Source organism: Danio rerio, chromosome 4 (assembly GCF_049306965.1).
Source record: "Danio rerio strain Tuebingen ecotype United States chromosome 4, GRCz12tu, whole genome shotgun sequence".
NCBI classification, from domain to species: domain Eukaryota; kingdom Metazoa; phylum Chordata; class Actinopteri; order Cypriniformes; family Danionidae; genus Danio; species Danio rerio.
Window position 1 is genome coordinate 4,489,193 of NC_133179.1, and position 21,277 is coordinate 4,510,469.

Here is a 21,277-nt window from a genome sequence, read left to right on the forward strand (position 1 = left end):
TTGTTTATTAGATCAATAATATAAAGTTGTGTAATTCACAATAATGACCACAGGAGGGCAAAATAGTCATTCATTCATTCATTTTCTTGTCGGCTTAGTCCCTTTTTTAATCCAGGGTCGCCACAGCAGAATGAATTGCCAACTTATCCAGCACGTTTTTACGCAGCGGATGCCCTTCCAGCCGCAACCCATCTCTGGCAAAGACGGGTGAAATATGTGTAAGTTGATTAGACTTGATCAATAATATCCAGCAGTGTAATTCACAAGAATGACCACAGGAGGGCGAGTTTTATTTTAATGACCGAGTGTTACCATTGTGGAGAACAATGCCTAAAACGGTCTGTTAGTTTGGTGCACATTTACTAACATGTTCAGCAGTGTATCATGAGTTTACTAATGTCTGTGTGCTTGCCTTTCAGCCCGAAGATTCAAGTTAGAGAAAAATCTGCATTGTAGGCATGTTTTCTTTTCTTATTTTCATCTGTTTGAACGACGATAAGAGGCACAAAACTTCAAATAATGAGAGCTTATGTCACAGACTCGATAGCTCAGTGTGCTGTGAGTTTGCCTATCATGCAGAAGGTCCAGGTTCAAGAATGATCTGGGTTCTAGGTGTACTTTTAACTGTTCTTGTTGGTTTGTACATCAATAAAAAGCACAACAACCCAAATAACTACAGACTTCATAGCTCTGTGGTCTGAGAGTTTGCCTTTCATCCAAAAGATCTTGGTTCGAGATATATCAAGGTTCTTGTTTGTTTCAACTGTTTTCATTGGTTTGTACATCGATAAAAAGCACAAAACACCTAAAAACCCTAACTAAGCGTTAATTGATGAAAGTGTAAATGATAGTTGATGTTTTCACACATTATTTGCTTAAGCAACATGTGATTTGTAATTAAAAGGGTTATGATTAGTTTTGTCTTTTTGTTTTGTGCTAATCGTGCTGTACACTAAGTGTTAAATATATTTTTCAGGAATTATTAGGATATTAATGTTATTTATTCTTTGAAATGACACTAGATTAGAGATTCCTAAAAATGTTATGACAGCACTGTCTGAGTCCCAAATGTTAAATGTTTGCTGTTTAGATAAACTATGGCGGTTCATTCCACTGTGGCGACCCCAGATTAATAAAGGGACTAAGCCGAAAAGAAAATGAATGAATGAAAATCATGTCTAAAATAAAATTCAGATCATCGAGCTTCATGTCAAGAGTCTTGAGTTCAAATCCCCTTACTGCTTACTGTTAAATTGTGGCATAGTGGTTAAAGATGTTAACTACTAACAAGGATGCAAGTAGGACATTGCTTTAAATCCACTTAACAATAGTTTTAATTGCTTTAAAGTTACTGTCATATAGACTATTTTGAGAGATGTAAACAAAAACAAATGGTCCTTATGTATTTCCTGTTGTACATTTTTAATTTATTTATCATTTTTAATGATAACAAGCAGAAAATGTTAATTGGCCAATGAGAAAACCAAATTGAAATGCTCTATTAAGACTTCTGAAGAGTCGACGCAGTTTTCACTGTGTAAATGTCAGCTGAGCTCATATTTTAGAAGTAGGTAAGACATGTAAACATTACATTGATGACTCATCTTGCACTACCAAATCTGCCCAATCAAATTCGTTCTACATGACATCACTCCCAAAAAGCTCACGTGACTGCTTTAGCACAACAAACGGCCTTTGTTGACTATCAGGTGGAAACTTGACATCAGAAAAAGCCTTTGCAAAGGATATAAACGCGTGTGGATGTGGAGGAGCGTCAGGTGAAATATGTGCAGCACACAACGGACACACGTGTGTATCTTCACTGCTGCAGACCCGCCCTCACTGTCATTCATCTGCAGAGAGAGAGCAATGACTGAACACAAAAACTACAACGACATCACTACAAGCTTACAGCATTACTCTCATACAAACTCTCAAGACTTTATACACAATTAAGCGCTTCTTCACGCCGAAAGTCACTTACAGGTGAGTCGCGTTACTCCATTTCTGCACTTGCTGTCGCTATTTTGTTTGCTGTCGGGCTGTAATGAGCTGTTGACTGACATTATGAGTCTGTCACTGAGCTGTCATCTGCTGGAACCCAACTTTAAGCCAGTAAAACGGCATGAACTTAACCAAATCTTGTCAAGGGATCAAATACGTAAATTTGTTGTCTAGATAGATAGATAGATAGATAGATAGATAGATAGATAGATAGATAGATAGATAGATAGATAGATAGAATGCTCAGCGTAAGTACACCCCTCACAAATCTATTTTAAATACATATTTTAATAGGAAACTATACAATATTATATTTGTGCATTTTAGTCAGTACTGAAGCCAAATCTGGAGCTTATCTAACAAAGTAGCTTACGATAATGGTCCAAAAACTAGTACACCCGAATTTATGTTACAGACAAATATTAAATACAAATTTTAAAATGAGGAAAAATCAAGAGAAGCCAAATTTTTATTTTAAAATTTAGTTTTGTAGGTTATAATTTATATTTGCAATATTTAATTGTATTATCTTATGATTTCTAAATATGTTTGGTGACTAAATTATTATTTTAATAAATATATCTGTTTATTAAATCGGTTTTGTTTAAATGCACCAAATACATTGCTTGTGTTCACTGAGAAATGGATAAAAATATTCAAAATGGGGTGCACTTAATTATGCAGAGATGGATGGATAGATAGACAGATACTTTATTCATCCTAAAAGCTGATTCATAAATTCCAGAAGTATCCACAAATAATTGTAGATTAAAACCAATACAAGATAAATAAATACACATCTGAGTACATATACCTATATATGAGCAATTGCAGCATTATGGATGTGACATCTGCAGTAAAAACTCAAAACATAAATTCACATAGAATGTTTATGCTAACATTATATTGAAACATTGCATTATTTTTTTCCAAAGCAACTGACCAGTTAAGGGAGCAGAAAATATCAATCTGTAAACATGTTTTGTACTTTAAATGAGGAAAATAAACATGCGTTATGCATGTGATCAAAAAGAGTCTGCGTGTTTACAGTATACAACATACTTTGTAGAAATTCTGTGGATTAAACTGCTTGACCCAAAATAAATATTGATAATGAAAAGGATAAAATATGTCTCTCTCTAGAACAAAAATTATTCACTTTATTTTATTTGACATGTTTGCATTTATGAGGAAAAAGAGTCGTTATGGATGTGACAGGTGTGAAATTTTCATTCGTGTGACTTTGGTAAATCAAATATAATAGTGAAAACATTGACAGTTCAATTTTGAGTATTTCTAAAGTACTGTCAAATACAAGAAAACACAAAAAAACATAATCGGTTTCCATATTTTTATGAAATCTTAATTTATTTCAATGCAAGGTTGACGTTTGCATGCAATTGCTCATATACATGTATAGTAAAGCACTTTAATCTATTGTGGAAATACCATATTTTACTACAATACACCACATATTACTTTATTAAAGCAGAGTGTTTATTAAGTTTTAGTGTAGTTAATACTACAATATTCTGTGAATTTTATTTAATGGTGTTGTGAATATCATAGTAAATATAGTGTATTTACTATAAATTACTATAGTAAATACACTATATACCCTTACACTATATATAAAATACTATAGTATTTACCTTAGTATGTTCTTCACCGGTTTCCCCCACAGTCCAAACACATGTGCTATAGGTGAATTGGGTAAACAAAACTGGCCATAGTCCATGAGTGTAAATGTTGGCGTGTGTGGGTGTTTCCCCAGAACTGTGTTGCAGCTGGCGGGACATATGCTGAGTAAAACGTATGCTGGATAAGTTGGCGGTTCATTCCGCTGTGGTGACCTCTGATGAATAAAGGGAATTCTATTAAGGCTTCAATTGCACGCCTGCAGCTGGTTCAAAATGCAGCCGCTATGCTTTTAACTGCAACAGAAAAAAATCTAGAATCTCACCAGTTTTATCATCCCTTCACTGGCTCCCAGTCCAGTTTAAGATTCAACACAAGTCATTGCCACTTGTTTTTAAAGGTTTGAATGGTCCCACGCCTACCTACATCAGTGAGCTTCTTCACTGGCATACTTCATTGAGGCCAATCAGGCCGGAAAACAAGTTTCAGCTAATTGTTCCCAAACCATGGTTGAAATCAAGAGCTGACAGAGCTTTTTCTGTCACAGTCTCATGTCTGTGGAATGGTCTGCCTTTACATATTAGGTCATGTTCTTCCCTTGGTGCTTTTGAGTCTCATTTAAAAAATCACCTTCTGTCTCTTGCTTCTTGATTGCAATTAATTAATTTTATTGTTTTATATATTTAGCTTTACGTATATATATATAAATAAAGCAAACAAACAAACAATGAAGAATTATTCTTTTCTCATTGTAGTGCACATGATTTATGGACCATTGGTTCCAGTTCATGCATTATCTCCAGCTCTACTGGTAAGTGAAAATGTCCACTTGCATACCTTTACATTTTCATATCCAGGTATTTTTAGATGTACATAAGTGTGCAATTGAAGAGTTCAGATGCAAAAACTTCAAAGTGCCGTCTGGAGTTTTCTTCTACAACGAGCAGTTTTCTCAGCCTCTGATGTTTGTTCAGTTTCTTCATATTAAAAGTGATGAAAATAACAAATTCTCTGCCATAAAAGTGAAATTACTAAATCAAGACATAGGAGCCTGCGAGGTTTTTGCATCTGACCTCTTCAGTTGTTTATCGACACATTATAATATCTAATATTAACTTCTAAATAAAAATTGAAAATGCAAAAAAAGCCTGCTAGAAAATAGACTAATAATTGAAGAGCAGACAGTTGATGTTATAAAAATGATACAGAATTCCTGAAGAACAATATGATCTGTGAAGTTTTATACATATACAATAGATGTAGTTTATCAAAATCTCTAGACGAAAGTGAAATATTAAATTTCATTATTTTAGAATGGCACCAGTGCAGTTCACAAAAATCACCACAGGAGGGCAACATGTTTATAACCATTAAATTAGATTTGAAGTTGTGTAACTCACCCAAATCACCACAAGAGGGCAAAAGTTTTAAATTCATTACATTTGCAAAGGTGTAATTCATAAATATCTCCACACGAGGGTGAACTTTTAATTTTATTTTAGAGCGGCAGCAGTGCAGTTCACAAACATCACCACAAGAGGGCGAATATTTTAAATACATTATATTAAAAATTTGCAAAGGCGTAATTCAGAATAATCTCCACATGAGGGCGCAATATTTAATACAAATGTAACATTTGCATATTTGTCTATTATTAGCTCAGATATTCAGTGTGTAATAATGTGTGTATTTGTTTGTCTGCTCTACAGGATCAGTGACGTGTTGTGGACTGTAAGACTGTTGAACAGAAGCAGAGACGTGTGGACAGACACTGACTGTACTGATGATGATCATCTGCTGCTGCACAGGTGATGTAGATCATGTATGATTGTGTGTTCCACATGTCGGTTACCATCATTTGCTTTGTGGAGGGTCACTCCTCTAGAAAGTAAATGATGGTAACCGAAACGGGTGGGGAAGGGACGAAGGTCCAGAATTTTTATACAGTTCATTTTAAATTTTTTGGCAGGCTGTAAAGTATAACCCCTGCTGGACACGGCTCCGGAAGCTCCAGGGGGAGACCGAACTGGTATCCCCCCTTCTTCAGGCGCGCCTCACACTCACTCACCATTCACACATATCGCAGAGTTCTGGCTGGGACCGATACCAGCAACCCCTGAAGCCGTGGGGCAGCGCTCTTACCACAGAGCCACAGATCTCCTGTCTGAACACCTGCTGGAACTGATGTTTGGATGCTGACCTGTGTGTGAGCTGATTCAATAAAACAAGATACAAATCAGATGTGAACCCTTGTCTTTATGAGTCTCTTCCTCAGAGAACTTGTGTTTATTGACTCACCCATCATGAGTATCACACCAGCGTCCATCATCAGGATGGTGAATATAATGAGCTGAAGGTGGACATTAGTCAAAGTGAGGATTGAACCCGGGTCTTCTTGATTAAAGTCCAACACTTTATGACCTGAGCCACCAAGTCTGATGTTGGAGGACATATCTGAATGGGGCTTTATCACAAACTCCATCATGACCAAGGTTTGACACATATTTCTTTGTAATTTGGCTCACAAAACAACCATATCCAAAAATCAAGCTCTGTGGTTCAGTGGATGAGCGTTTAACTATTGTACAGAAGTGCGAAGGATCAAATCCCACTCTTGCTATATTCAAGTCAGATTTGGACTCTTGTCTTTATGAGTCTCTTCCTCAGAGAACTTGTGTTTATTCACTCAATCATCATGAGTTTCACATCAGCGTCCAGCTTGAACTCATTATATTCACCATCAGCTTCCATCATCAGGGCAGGACACTGATGGTGAATATAATAAGCTAAATCTGGACATTAGCCATAGTGAGATTTGAACCCGGGTCTCTTTGTTTAAAGTTCAACACTTCATGACCTGAGCCACAGAGTCTGGATGGTGAAGCAAATGTTTGAATGGAGCTTTATCTATTTCCTAATTTTACCTGTGATTTGAGATAAATTTCTTTGTTATTTGGTTTACAAAAAGACCATTGCCAGAAGTCAAGGCCTGTGGCTCAGTGGATGAGTCTTTGACCGCTCTACAGAAGACTGAAGGATCGAAACCCTCACTTGCTACAATTACATCACATCTTTGTTAAAACTCTCAATAAAACCTATTTCCAGCAGTCTAAATTCATCCATCTCAGTGGCTCAAGTCATAAAGTAATGTGCTTTCATGCAGGAGACCTGGGTTCAAATCTCTCTATTGCTTCCTTTACTGTCATTTGCTGGAATTCAGTCAGACAAAGTGGCCCAAGCAGCATGAAAGCTATGATGGGCTAGTGGCTGAACACACAGTCAATGTGAACGAGACTACGGTAGAGGCTTGGGTACGAAACTCACTTCGCTGTGTGGATCACACGAAAAGAACTGCTGAAAGGAAAGTAATCAGTGCAGGATTGAGGAAAAACACTTTTGTTTTTTGTATTTGGATCAGCAGTAAAGAGCAGTAACAGGACTCAGATTTGAACCCAGGTATGCTTTGAGAACTTCACATCTCAGGCTGTGTGCTCTGACCACTACACCATCAGCACACACACAAACACACACTTCTTTCTCCAGTGTAAGGATGACCACATTTACACATTTTGAAAAAAAAAAAACTGAATAAACACAAATAATTAATAACAAATGTAAATGATACAAAATACATTCAAACTACATCATATGCTAATATATTATTATATTTCATTGTTCAAAATGTGAAAAACCTGCTTATTCTTCAGTCAAACACATCAACCATATGTTAAATGATCTTACAGCTGCTTGTGGGGCTTTAAATGTCACTAAACACAATTAAACACTGTAAATATCATCATTTACCTCTAAAGTCTCCTCATACTGTATTGAGCACTCTACACCAAATCTGGCCAATCAGATGCTTTCTACAGAAAGTCCCTCCCCCAACATACACGCGACAGAGCAGCAGCACAACAAACACACTTTCTGGACTCTCTACTGGAAATATGAGCTCATAAATACCTTTACTGGAGCTGTGAATCCGCCTGGATGTGGAGGAGTGTGTGGAGGAGCGTCAGAAAGAGGAAAGATGTGCAGCAGAAACACAACAGACACACGTGTGTATCTTCACTGCTGCAGAGGAGGAGAGAGAGCAATGCCTGAACACAAACACTACAGCAACATCACTACAAACAAACCCACCGAAACAAAGTCACTTACAGGTGAGTCGCGTTACTCTCCATTTCTGCACTTTGTGTCGCTTTTCTTCACTGTCGGGCTGTAATATGTGCTGTTGACTGACATTATGAGTCTGTCACTGAGCTGTCATCTGCTGGAGTTCAACTTGACGCCAGTAAAACGGTGTACCTGTGATGATCTGTGGCGCTGTTGTCAAAGGTGTTCAGGCTAAAAGAGCAGCTCGCTGATGCCGCCTAGTGGAGCGGATGGACACTGCGCTTTAATGCGCACACCTACTCCCACACCTTACAGTGACGTCTTACATTGCAAGTCTGATGTATGCAGTCTCAGTTTGCAAATCCAAGTCTGCATCCAGATACTATTGGAGAAAGACTGATCAAATCTGCTTCATTACAGAGCTTACAAGATTTTTTAATCCACTTGTTGCATCTTAATATAGCAACAGAAATACTTATAATTTAACACTTCATGCACAGCTTAATACAATATATGATTTTTAAAAAGCAGTCATCTTTAAAAGGCATTCATGAAAGGAAATGTGGTCGTGTTTTTGTTGGTATAATTATTACTTGTGTCTGCGTCAGTGAAATCTGTAAGCAATGAAAACATTCTGTATCCCAGATATAAGAGCTCGTCAGATAAATTAAATGTGTTTATTGATGAGAGGTGTATTAATTACATACAGGCTAAATGACGATCTAGAGTGAATAACAGCATAATGAGAAAGCCACAAGCTTTAAAGTACAATATTTTACATTTAATTTGGCAATATTTTATGTCAAGTCTGTAGTCATCAGCTTTTGACAATAGTTTTATATTACATTAATATTTGTTTGATTTTTCCATATTGTTAATCGAGCATTTATCCTGAACTTTTAAATAAAGCGAGCAAAAATAATCACTTATAAATGATCAGATGTTTAAGTGTGCTTTAAAGATTAAACATTGGTTAAACACACGGACATTGTCAGGAGGGAAATTACCAGGTGAGACCAAAACGACTGGTTGAATACTGGTATAATCTACATCCAGACTGGCAGCTGCTGCTACACAGAAAGTCTCTCCAGCATATAAAAGAAATTACTTTGAAAAGAATTAACAAATAAAATGGTTAATAACTCAGTAAACAGTTGTTTCTAGTCCATCAAGAATAAAGTTCTGCTCAAGAGCTCTCCATGACCTCTGACCTGGCTTGGTAGATCCTGAAAACAGAGATTTGACAGAGACAGAGACTCTCCGACTGAACACATCACTAAATGAGGTCATGTTTAACTTCATTCACTGATTAAATCAGAGTTCCTGCAGGTTTCACCAAGTCAAATTTAAGACATTTTAATGACCATTATGAATGAAATTGTAGACTTATACACGGCTAAAGGCTGAGGATTTGTCTCTAATATCCCAGTTGGAAAAGATTTTCCCTTGCCCTTTAAAAAACGATTATAATGTAAAACATTTAATACAACAATCATAATAATAATTTAATAATACAAATCTAGGTCAGGTCAGTATCCTCAGCAATAAATAAATAACTTATTAGCAAATGTTACTGTAGGGAAAGTAATTAAATTGAAAGTTGTATTGAGATTGTTGGTGATTGTCTGGGTATTAATAGCCAGATTGGGAAGCTATAAATGAACAAGGGAAAATTAAGAGCTGTTAAATAAGATTTAAGACCTATAACACAATATTTCAGTTGATTTAAGACTTCTGAAGGTCTAAAACTTTGCTTTTGTGATTTAAGACATTTTAACACTTTTAATACCGCAGACACCTCAACACTTCCTGCTTTCTTTTACACAATAAAATGTTTATGGTTGTCACCATCAGTGGATGAAAATGCAGCTGCGCCACAGGAAGCTGAAATCTCAATGCTTTGCATTTGCTGTGCTGAAATTCACAAAAATCACCACAATCATTCAAATCAACAGATCTGCAATAGTGTAATTCAGAAACATCACCACAGGAGGGCGACATGTTTAAATTCATTCAATTAGATTTGCAGTTGTGTAATTCACCAAAATCACCACACGAGGGCGAATATTTTAAATTCATTAAATTCGCAGCGCTGCAATTCAGAAATTCTCCACACGAGGCTGAAACTTTCAGTATTTTAAAACAGCAGCAGTGCAGTGCACAAAAATCCCCACAAGAGGGCGAATATTTTAAATTCAGTAAATTTAAGATTTGATAAAGTCTAGTTCAGAGAAATCTCCACATGAGGGCGCAATATTTCCTACATATGTAATATTTGTATATTTGTCTATTATTAGCTCAGATATTCAGTGTGTAATAATGTGTGTATTTGTTTGTCTGCTCTACAGGATCAGTGAAGTGTTGTGGACTGTAAGCCTGTTGAACAGAAGCAGAGACGTGTGGACAGACACTGACTGTACTGATGATGATCATCTGCTGCTGCACAGGTGATGTAGATCATGTGTATGATTGTGTGATTGTCTTGCACATGTCGGTTACCATCATTTGCTTTGTGGAGGGTCACTCCTCTACAAAGTAAATGATGGTAACCGAAACGGGTGGGGAAGGGACGAAGGTCCAGAATTTTTATACAGTTCATTTTAAATTTTTTGGCAGGCTGTAAAGTATAACCCCTGCTGGACACGGCTCCGGAAGCTCCAGGGGGAGACCGAACTGGTATCCCCCCTTCTTCAGGCACGCCTCACACTCACTCACCATTCACACATATCGCAGAGTTCTGGCTGGGACCGATACCAGCAACCCCTGAAGCCGTGGGGCAGCGCTCTTACCACAGAGCCACAGATCTCCTGTTTGAACACCTGCTGGAACTGATGTTTGACTGCTGACCTGTGTGTGAGCTGATTCAATAAAACAAGATACAAGTCAGATCTGAACCCTTGTCTTTATGAGTCTCTTCCTCAGAGAACTTGTGTTTATTGACTCACCCATCATGAGTTTCACATCAGCGTCCATCATCAGGATGGTGAATATAATGAGCTGAAGGTGGACATTAGCCACAGTGAGGATTGAACCCGGGTCTTCTTGATTAAAGCCCAACACTTTATGACCTGAGCCACCAAGTCTGATGTTGGAGTAGATATCTGAATGGGGCTTTATCACTAACTCCATCATGACCAAGGTTTGACACATATTTCTTTGTAATTTGGCTCACAAAACAACCATATCCGAAAATCAAGCTCTGTGGTTCAAAGGATGAGCATTCAACTATCATACAGAAGTGCGAAGGATCAAATCTCACTCTTGCTAGATTCAAGTCAGATGTGAACTCTTGTCTTTATGAGTCTCTTCCTCAGAGAACTAGTGTTTATTCACTCAATCATCATGGGCTTCACATCATCATCCAGCTTAAGCTCATTATATTCACCATCAGCTTCCATCATCAGGGCAGGACACTGATGGTGAATATAATAAGCTCAAGCTGGACATTAGCCATAGTGAGATTTGAACCCAGACCTCCTTGATTAAAGTTCAACACTTTATAACATGAGCCACAGAGTCTGGATTGTGAAGAAAATGTTTTAATGGAGCTTTATCTATTTCCTGATTTTAACCGTGATGTGAGATTATTGTCTTTGTAATTTGGCTCACAAAAAAAAATACCAATAGTTAACTCCTGTGGCTCAGTGGATGAGTCTTTGACTGCTGTTCAACAGACTGAAGGATTGAGTCCCTCACTTGCTATAACTACATCACATCTTTCTCAAAACGCTCAATAAAACCAATTTCCAGCAGTCTGAATTCATCTCCCTCAGTGGCTCAAGTCATAAGGCAATGTGCTTTCATGCAGGAGACCTGGGTTCAAATCCCTCTATTGCTTACTTTACTGTCATTTGCTGGAATTCAGTCAGACAAAGTGGCCCAAGCAGCATGAAAGCCATGATGGGCTAGTGGCTGAACACACAGTCAATGTGAACGAGACTACGGTAGAGGCTTGGGTACGAAACTCACTTGGCTGTGTGGATCACACTAAAGGAACTGCTGAAAGGAAAGTGATCAGTGCAAAACTATGGAACGACACTTTTGTTTTTTGTATTTAGATCAGCAGTAAAGAGCAGTAACAGGACTCAGATTTGAACCCAGGTATACTGTGAGAACTTCACATCTCAGGCTGTGTGCTCTTACCACTACACCATCAGCACACACACAAAGCAACACTTCTTTCTCCAGTGTAAGGATGACCACATTTACACATTTTGAAAAAAAAAACTGAATAAGCACAAATAATTTATATAAAATTATAATATAAATAAAATTCTAATGTAAATTATACAAAATACATTCAAACTACATCATATGCTAATATATTATTATATTTCATTGTTCAAAATGTGAAAAACCTGCTTATTCTTCAGTCAAACACATCAACCATATTTTAAATGATCTTACAGCTGCTTGTGGGGCTTTAAATGTCACTAAACACAATTAAACACTGTAAATATCATCATTTACCTCTAAAGTCTCCTCATACTGTATTGAGCACTCTACACCAAATCTGGCCAATCAGATGCTTTCTACAGAAAGTCCCTCCCCCAACATACACGCGACAGAGCAGCAGCACAACAAACACACTTTCTGGACTCTCTACTGGAAATATGAGCTCATAAATACCTTTACTGGAGCTGTGAATCCGCCTGGATGTGGAGGAGTGTGTGGAGGAGCGTCAGAAAGAGGAAAGATGTGCAGCAGAAACACAACAGACACACGTGTGTATCTTCACTGCTGCAGAGGAGGAGAGAGAGCAATGCCTGAACACAAACACTACAGCAACATCACTACAAACAAACCCACCGAAACAAAGTCACTTACAGGTGAGTTGCGTTACTCTCCATTTCTGCACTTTGTGTCGCTTTTCTTCACTGTCGGGCTGTAATATGTGCTGTTGACTGACATTATGAGTCTGTCACTGAGCTGTCATCTACTGGAACTCAACTTGACGCCAGTAAAACGGTGTACCTGTGATGATCTGTGGCGCTGTTGTCAAAGGTGTTCAGGCTAAAAGAGCAGCTCGCTGATGCCGCCTAGTGGAGCGGATGGACACTGCGCTTTAATGCGCACACCTACTCCCACACCTTACAGTGACGTCTTACATTGCAAGTCTGATTTATGCAGTCTCAGTTTGCAAATCCAAGTCTGCATCCAGATACTATTGGAGAAAGACTGATCAAATCTGCTTTATTACAGAGTTTATAAGATTTTTTAATCCACTTGTTGCATCTTAATATAGCAACAGAAATACTTATAATTTAACACTTCATGCACAGCTTAATACAATATATGATTTTTAAAAAGCAGTCATCTTTAAAAGGCATTCATGAAAGGAAATGTGGTCGTGTTTTTGTTGGTATAATTATTACTTGTGTCTGCGTCAGTGAAATCTGTAAGCAATGAAAACATTCTGCATCCCCGATATAAGAGCTCGTCAGATAAATTAAATGTGTTTATTGATGTGTGATGCATTAATTACATACAGGCTAAATGACGATCTAGAGTGAATAACAGCATAATGAGAAAGTCACAAGCTTTAAAGTACAATATTTTACATTTGATTTGGCAATATTTTATGTCAAGTCTGTAGTCATCAGCTTTTGACAATAGTTTTATATTACATTAATATTTGTTCGATTTTTCCATATTGTTAATCGAGCATTTATCCTGAACTTCTAAATAAAGCGAGCAAAAATAATCACTTATAAATGATCAGATGTTTAAGTGTGCTTTAAAGATTAAACAGTGGTTAAACACACGGACATTGTCAGGAGGGAAATTACCAGGTGAGACCAAAACGACTGGTTGAATACTGGTATAATCTACATCCAGACTGGCAGCTGCTGCTACACAGAAAGTCTCTCCAGCATATAAAAGAAATTACTTTGAAAAGAATTAACAAATAAAACGGCAAATAATTCAGTAAACAGTTGTTTCTAGTCCATCAAGAATAAAGTTCTGCTCAAGAGCTCTCCATGACCTCTGACCTGGCTTGGTAGATCCTGAAAACAGAGCTTTGACAGAGACAGAGACACTCCGACTGAACACATCACTAAATGAGGTCATGTTTAACTTCATTCACTGATCAAAATCATGCCAAAGATTAAATCAGAGTTCCTGCAGGTTTCACCAAGTCAAATTTAAGACATTAAGACATTTTGAAGACCAATATGAACGAAATGTTAGACTTATACACGGCTAAATGCTGAGGATTTTATTTGAATATCCCAGTTGGAAGAGATTTTCCCTTGCCCTTTAAAAAAACGATTATAACGTAAAACATTTAATACAACAATCATAATAATAATTTAATAATACAAATCTAGGTCAGGTCAGTATCCTCAGCAATAAATAAAAAACTTATTAGCAAATGTTACTGTAGGGAAAGTAATTAAATTGAAAGTTGTATTGAGATTGTTGGTGATTGTCTGGGTATTAATGGCCAGATTGGGAAGCTATAAATGAACAAGGGAAAATTAAGATCTGTTAAATAAGATTTAAGACCTATAACACAATATTTCAGTTGATTTAAGACTTCTGAAGGTCTAAAACTTTGCTTTTGTGATTTAAGACATTTTAACACTTTTAATACCGCAGACACCTCAACACTTCCTGCTTTCTTTTACACAATAAAATGTTTATGGTTGTCACCATCAGTGGATGAAAATGCAGCTGCACCACAGGAAGCTGAAATCTCAATGCTTTGCATTTGCTGTGCTGAAATTCACAAAAATCACCACAATCATTCAAATCAACAGATCTGCAATAGTGTAATTCAGAAACATCACCACAGGAGGGCGACATGTTTAAATTTATTCAATTAGATTTGCAGTTGTGTAATTCACCAAAATCACCACACGAGGGCGAATATTTTAAATTCAGAAAATTCAAGATTTGACAAAGTCTAGTTCAGAGAAATCTCCACACGAGGGCGCAATATTTCCTACATATGTAATATTTGGATATTTGTCTATTATTAGCTCAGATATTCAGTGTGTAATAATGTGTGTATTTGTGTGTCGACTCTACAGGATCAGTGACGTGTTGTGGACTGTAAGACTGTTGAACAGAAGCAGAGACGTGTGGACAGACACTGACTGTACTGATGATGATCATCTGCTGCTGCACAGGTGATGTAGATCATGTATGATTGTGTGTGTGTTTGTCTTGCACATGTCGGTTACCATCATTTGCTTTGTGGAGGGTCACTCCTCTAGAAAGTAAATGATGGTAACCGAAACGGGTGGGGAAGGGACGAAGGTCCAGAATTTTTATACAGTTCATTTTAAATTTTTTGGCAGGCTGTAAAGTATAACCCCTGCTGGACACGGCTCCGGAAGCTCCAGGGGGAGACCGAACTGGTATCCCCCCTTCTTCAGGCGCGCCTCACACTCACTCACCATTCACACATATCGCAGAGTTCTGGCTGGGACCGATACCAGCAACCCCTGAAGCCGTGGGGCAGCGCTCTTACCACAGAGCCACAGATCTCCTGTTTGAACACCTGCTGGAACTGATGTTTGACTGCTGACCTGTGTGTGAGCTGATTCAATAAAACAAGATACAAGTCAGATCTGAACCCTTGTCTTTATGAGTCTCTTCCTCAGAGAACTTGTGTTCTGTATAATGAGTTGAACATTACCCACAGTGAGGATTGAACCCGGGTCTTCTTGAATAAAGCCCAACACTTTATGACCTGAGCCACCAAGTCTGATGTTAGACGAAATATCTGAATGGGGCTTTATCACAAACTCCATCATGACCAAGGTTTGACACATATTTCTTTGTAATTTGGTCCACAAAACAACCATTTCCAAAAATCAAGCTCTGTGGTTCAAAGGAAGAGCATTCAACTATCATACAGAAGTGCGAAGGATCAAATCCCACTCTTGCTAGATTCAAGTCAGATGTGAACTCTTGTCTTTATGAGTCTCTTCCTCAGAGAACTTGTGTTTATTCACTCAATCATCACGAGTTTCACATCATCATCCAGCTTGAGCTCATTATATTCACCATCAGCTTCCATCATCAGGGCAGGACACTGATGGTGAATATAATAAGCTCAAGCTGGACATTAGCCATAGTGAGATTTGAACCCGGACCTCTTTGATCAAAGTTCAACACTTTATAACATGAGCCACAGAGTCTGGATTGTGAAGAAAATGTTTTAATGGAGCTTTATCTATTTCCTGATTTTAACCGTGATGTGAGATTATTGTCTTTGTAATTTGGCTCACAAAAAATAATACCAATAGTTACCTCCGGTGGCTCAGTGGATGTGTGCTTGACTGCCATACAGAAGACTGAAGGATTGAGTCCCTCACTTGCTATAACTACATCACATCTTTCTCAAAACTCTTAATAAAACCAATTTCCAGCAGTCTGAATTTATCTCTCTCAGTGGCTCAAGTCATAAAGCAATGTGCTTTCATGCAGGAGACCTGGGTTCAAATCCCTCTATTGCTTACTTTACTGTCATTTGCTGGAATTCAGTCAGACAAAGTGGCCCAAGCAGCATGAAAGCCATGATGGGCTAGTGGCTGAACACACAGTCAATGTGAATGAGACTACGGTAGAGGCTTGGGTACGAAACTCACTTTGCTGTGTGGATCATACTAAAGGAACTGCTGAAAGGAAAGTAATCAGTGCAGGATTGAGTAAAACACTTTTGTATTTAGATCAGCAGTAAAGAGCAGTAACAGGACTCAGATTTGAACCCAGGTATGCTGTGAGAACTTCACATCTCAGGCTGTGTGCTCTGACCACTACACCATCAGCACACACACAAACACACACTTCTTTCTCCACTGTAAGGATGACCACATTTACACATTTTGAAAAAAAAAAACTGAATAAGCACAAATAATTTATATAAAATTATAATATAAATAAAATTCTAATGTAAATGATTCAAAATACATTCAAACTACATCATATGGTAATATATTATTATATTTCATTATTCAAAATGTGAAAAACCTGCTTATTCTTCAGTCAAACACATCAACCATATTTTAAATGATCTTACAGCTGCTTGTGGGGCTTTAAATGTCACTAAACACAATTAAACACTGTAAATATCATCATTTACCTCTAAAGTCTCCTCATACTGTATTGAGGACTCTACACCAAATCTGGCCAATCAAATGCTTTCTACAGAAAGTCCCTCCCCCAACATACACGCGACAGAGCAGCAGCACAACAAACACACTTTCTGGACTCTCTACTGGAAATATGAGCTCATAAATACCTTTACTGGAGCTGTGAATCCGCCTGGATGTGGAGGAGTGTGTGGAGGAGCGTCAGAAAGAGGAAAGATGTGCAGCAGAAACACAACAGACACACGTGTGTATCTTCACTGCTGCAGAGGAGGAGAGAGAGCAATGCCTGAACACAAACACTACAGCAACATCACTACAAACAAACCCACCGAAACAAAGTCACTTACAGGTGAGTTGCGTTACTCTCCATTTCTGCACTTTGTGTCGCTTTTCTTCACTGTCGGGCTGTAATATGTGCTGTTGACTGACATTATGAGTCTGTCACTGAGCTGTCATCTACTGGAGCTCAACTTGACGCCAGTAAAACGGTGTACCTGTGATGATCTGTGGCGCTGTTGTCAAAGGTGTTCAGGCTAAAAGAGCAGCTCGCTGATGCCGCCTAGTGGAGCGGATGGACACTGCGCTTTAATGCGCACACCTACTCCCACACCTTACAGTGACGTCTTACATTGCAAGTCTGATTTATGCAGTCTCAGTTTGCAAATCCAAGTCTGCATCCAGATACTATTGGAGAAAGACTGATCAAATCTGCTTTATTACAGAGTTTATAAGATTTTTTAATCCACTTGTTGCATCTTAATATAGCAACAGAAATACTTATAATTTAACACTTCATGCACAGCTTAATACAATATATGATTTTTAAAAAGCAGTCATCTTTAAAAGGCATTCATGAAAGGAAATGTGGTCGTGTTTTTGTTGGTATAATTATTACTTGTGTCTGCGTCAGTGAAATCTGTAAGCAATGAAAACATTCTGCATCCCCGATATAAGAGCTCGTCAGATAAATTAAATGTGTTTATTGATGTGTGATGCATTAATTACATACAGGCTAAATGACGATCTAGAGTGAATAACAGCATAATGAGAAAGTCACAAGCTTTAAAGTACAATATTTTACATTTGATTTGGCAATATTTTATGTCAAGTCTGTAGTCATCAGCTTTTGACAATAGTTTTATATTACATTAATATTTGTTCGATTTTTCCATATTGTTAATCGAGCATTTATCCTGAACTTCTAAATAAAGCGAGCAAAAATAATCACTTATAAATGATCAGATGTTTAAGTGTGCTTTAAAGATTAAACAGTGGTTAAACACACGGACATTGTCAGGAGGGAAATTACCAGGTGAGACCAAAACGACTGGTTGAATACTGGTATAATCTACATCCAGACTGGCAGCTGCTGCTACACAGAAAGTCTCTCCAGCATATAAAAGAAATTACTTTGAAAAGAATTAACAAATAAAACGGCAAATAATTCAGTAAACAGTTGTTTCTAGTCCATCAAGAATAAAGTTCTGCTCAAGAGCTCTCCATGACCTCTGACCTGGCTTGGTAGATCCTGAAAACAGAGCTTTGACAGAGACAGAGACACTCCGACTGAACACATCACTAAATGAGGTCATGTTTAACTTCATTCACTGATCAAAATCATGCCAAAGATTAAATCAGAGTTCCTGCAGGTTTCACCAAGTCAAATTTAAGACATTAAGACATTTTGAAGACCAATATGAACGAAATGTTAGACTTATACACGGCTAAATGCTGAGGATTTTATTTGAATATCCCAGTTGGAAGAGATTTTCCCTTGCCCTTTAAAAAAACGATTATAACGTAAAACATTTAATACAACAATCATAATAATAATTTAATAATACAAATCTAGGTCAGGTCAGTATCCTCAGCAATAAATAAAAAACTTATTAGCAAATGTTACTGTAGGGAAAGTAATTAAATTGAAAGTTGTATTGAGATTGTTGGTGATTGTCTGGGTATTAATGGCCAGATTGGGAAGCTATAAATGAACAAGGGAAAATTAAGATCTGTTAAATAAGATTTAAGACCTATAACACAATATTTCAGTTGATTTAAGACTTCTGAAGGTCTAAAACTTTGCTTTTGTGATTTAAGACATTTTAACACTTTTAATACCGCAGACACCTCAACACTTCCTGCTTTCTTTTACACAATAAAATGTTTATGGTTGTCACCATCAGTGGATGAAAATGCAGCTGCACCACAGGAAGCTGAAATCTCAATGCTTTGCATTTGCTGTGCTGAAATTCACAAAAATCACCACAATCATTCAAATCAACAGATCTGCAATAGTGTAATTCAGAAACATCACCACAGGAGGGCGACATGTTTAAATTCATTCAATTAGATTTGCAGTTGTGTAATTCACCAAAATCACCACACGAGGGCGAATATTTTAAATTCAGAAAATTCAAGATTTGACAAAGTCTAGTTCAGAGAAATCTCCACACGAGGGCGCAATATTTCCTACATATGTAATATTTGGATATTTGTCTATTATTAGCTCAGATATTCAGTGTGTAATAATGTGTGTATTTGTGTGTCGACTCTACAGGATCAGTGACGTGTTGTGGACTGTAAGACTGTTGAACAGAAGCAGAGACGTGTGGACAGACACTGACTGTACTGATGATGATCATCTGCTGCTGCACAGGTGATGTAGATCATGTATGATTGTGTGTGTGTTTGTCTTGCACATGTCGGTTACCATCATTTGCTTTGTGGAGGGTCACTCCTCTAGAAAGTAAATGATGGTAACCGAAACGGGTGGGGAAGGGACGAAGGTCCAGAATTTTTATACAGTTCATTTTAAATTTTTTGGCAGGCTGTAAAGTATAACCCCTGCTGGACACGGCTCCGGAAGCTCCAGGGGGAGACCGAACTGGTATCCCCCCTTCTTCAGGCGCGCCTCACACTCACTCACCATTCACACATATCGCAGAGTTCTGGCTGGGACCGATACCAGCAACCCCTGAAGCCGTGGGGCAGCGCTCTTACCACAGAGCCACAGATCTCCTGTTTGAACACCTGCTGGAACTGATGTTTGACTGCTGACCTGTGTGTGAGCTGATTCAATAAAACAAGATACAAGTCAGATCTGAACCCTTGTCTTTATGAGTCTCTTCCTCAGAGAACTTGTGTTCTGTATAATGAGTTGAACATTACCCACAGTGAGGATTGAACCCGGGTCTTCTTGAATAAAGCCCAACACTTTATGACCTGAGCCACCAAGTCTGATGTTAGACGAAATATCTGAATGGGGCTTTATCACAAACTCCATCATGACCAAGGTTTGACACATATTTCTTTGTAATTTGGTCCACAAAACAACCATTTCCAAAAATCAAGCTCTGTGGTTCAAAGGAAGAGCATTCAACTATCATACAGAAGTGCGAAGGATCAAATCCCACTCTTGCTAGATTCAAGTCAGATGTGAACTCTTGTCTTTATGAGTCTCTTCCTCAGAGAACTTGTGTTTATTCACTCAATCATCACGAGTTTCACATCATCATCCAGCTTGAGCTCATTATATTCACCATCAGCTTCCATCATCAGGGCAGGACACTGATGGTGAATATAATAAGCTCAAGCTGGACATTAGCCATAGTGAGATTTGAACCCGGACCTCTTTGATCAAAGTTCAACACTTTATAACATGAGCCACAGAGTCTGGATTGTGAAGAAAATGTTTTAATGGAGCTTTATCTATTTCCTGATTTTAACCGTGATGTGAGATTATTGTCTTTGTAATTTGGCTCACAAAAAATAATACCAATAGTTACCTCCGGTGGCTCAGTGGATGTGTGCTTGACTGCCATACAGAAGACTGAAGGATTGAGTCCCTCACTTGCTATAACTACATCACATCTTTCTCAAAACTCTCAATAAAACCAATTTCCAGCAGTCTGAATTTATCTCTCTCAGTGGCTCAAGTCATAAAGCAATGTGCTTTCATGCAGGAGACCTGGGTTCAAATCCCTCTATTGCTTACTTTACTGTCATTTGCTGGAATTCAGTCAGACAAAGTGGCCCAAGCAGCATGAAAGCCATGATGGGCTAGTGGCTGAACACACAGTCAATGTGAATGAGACTACGGTAGAGGCTTGGGTACGAAACTCACTTTGCTGTGTGGATCATACTAAAGGAACTGCTGAAAGGAAAGTAATCAGTGCAGGATTGAGTAAAACACTTTTGTATTTAGATCAGCAGTAAAGAGCAGTAACAGGACTCAGATTTGAACCCAGGTATGCTGTGAGAACTTCACATCTCAGGCTGTGTGCTCTGACCACTACACCATCAGCACACACACAAACACACACTTCTTTCTCCACTGTAAGGATGACCACATTTACACATTTTGAAAAAAAAAAACTGAATAAGCACAAATAATTTATATAAAATTATAATAT

The 21,277-nt window shown here is 37.9% G+C and overlaps 1 protein-coding gene and 3 long non-coding RNA genes across 11 annotated transcripts in view; 3 read left to right on the forward strand and 1 right to left on the reverse strand.

The window, feature by feature from the left end:
* The window catches only part of asb15b (ankyrin repeat and SOCS box containing 15b), a 33,050-nt gene that overhangs the window by 10,997 nt on the left and 776 nt on the right, over nucleotides 1–21,277 (reverse strand). For 2 of the 8 annotated variants that reach the window (XM_073946638.1, XM_073946642.1), the window contains exons 1-2: nucleotides 7,804–7,964; nucleotides 7,606–7,716 (exon numbers count right to left, since the gene is read on the reverse strand). The exons of 3 other annotated variants lie outside the window; for them this stretch is intronic. The gene's annotated coding sequence lies outside the window, so the exon portion shown is untranslated. Of the gene's footprint in view, nucleotides 1–6,919; nucleotides 6,994–7,605; nucleotides 8,141–17,014; nucleotides 17,126–17,212; nucleotides 17,374–21,277 lie in introns of those variants that run through there. 3 more of the 8 variants (XM_073946640.1, XM_073946643.1, XM_073946641.1) reach the window with 3 other exon arrangements.
* On the forward strand, nucleotides 1,651–10,644 carry LOC101884529 (uncharacterized). The gene is made up of 6 exons (XR_012401738.1): nucleotides 1,651–1,986; nucleotides 4,398–4,453; nucleotides 5,352–5,450; nucleotides 5,612–7,805; nucleotides 10,107–10,205; nucleotides 10,375–10,644. It is a non-coding gene; the product is annotated as an uncharacterized lncRNA (long non-coding RNA).
* LOC101884572 (uncharacterized) lies at nucleotides 12,306–15,335 on the forward strand. Its single transcript, XR_223382.6, has 3 exons — nucleotides 12,306–12,587; nucleotides 14,796–14,894; nucleotides 15,066–15,335. It is a non-coding gene; the product is annotated as an uncharacterized lncRNA (long non-coding RNA).
* Nucleotides 16,933–19,962, forward strand: LOC101884608 (uncharacterized). Its single transcript, XR_223383.6, has 3 exons — nucleotides 16,933–17,214; nucleotides 19,423–19,521; nucleotides 19,693–19,962. It is a non-coding gene; the product is annotated as an uncharacterized lncRNA (long non-coding RNA).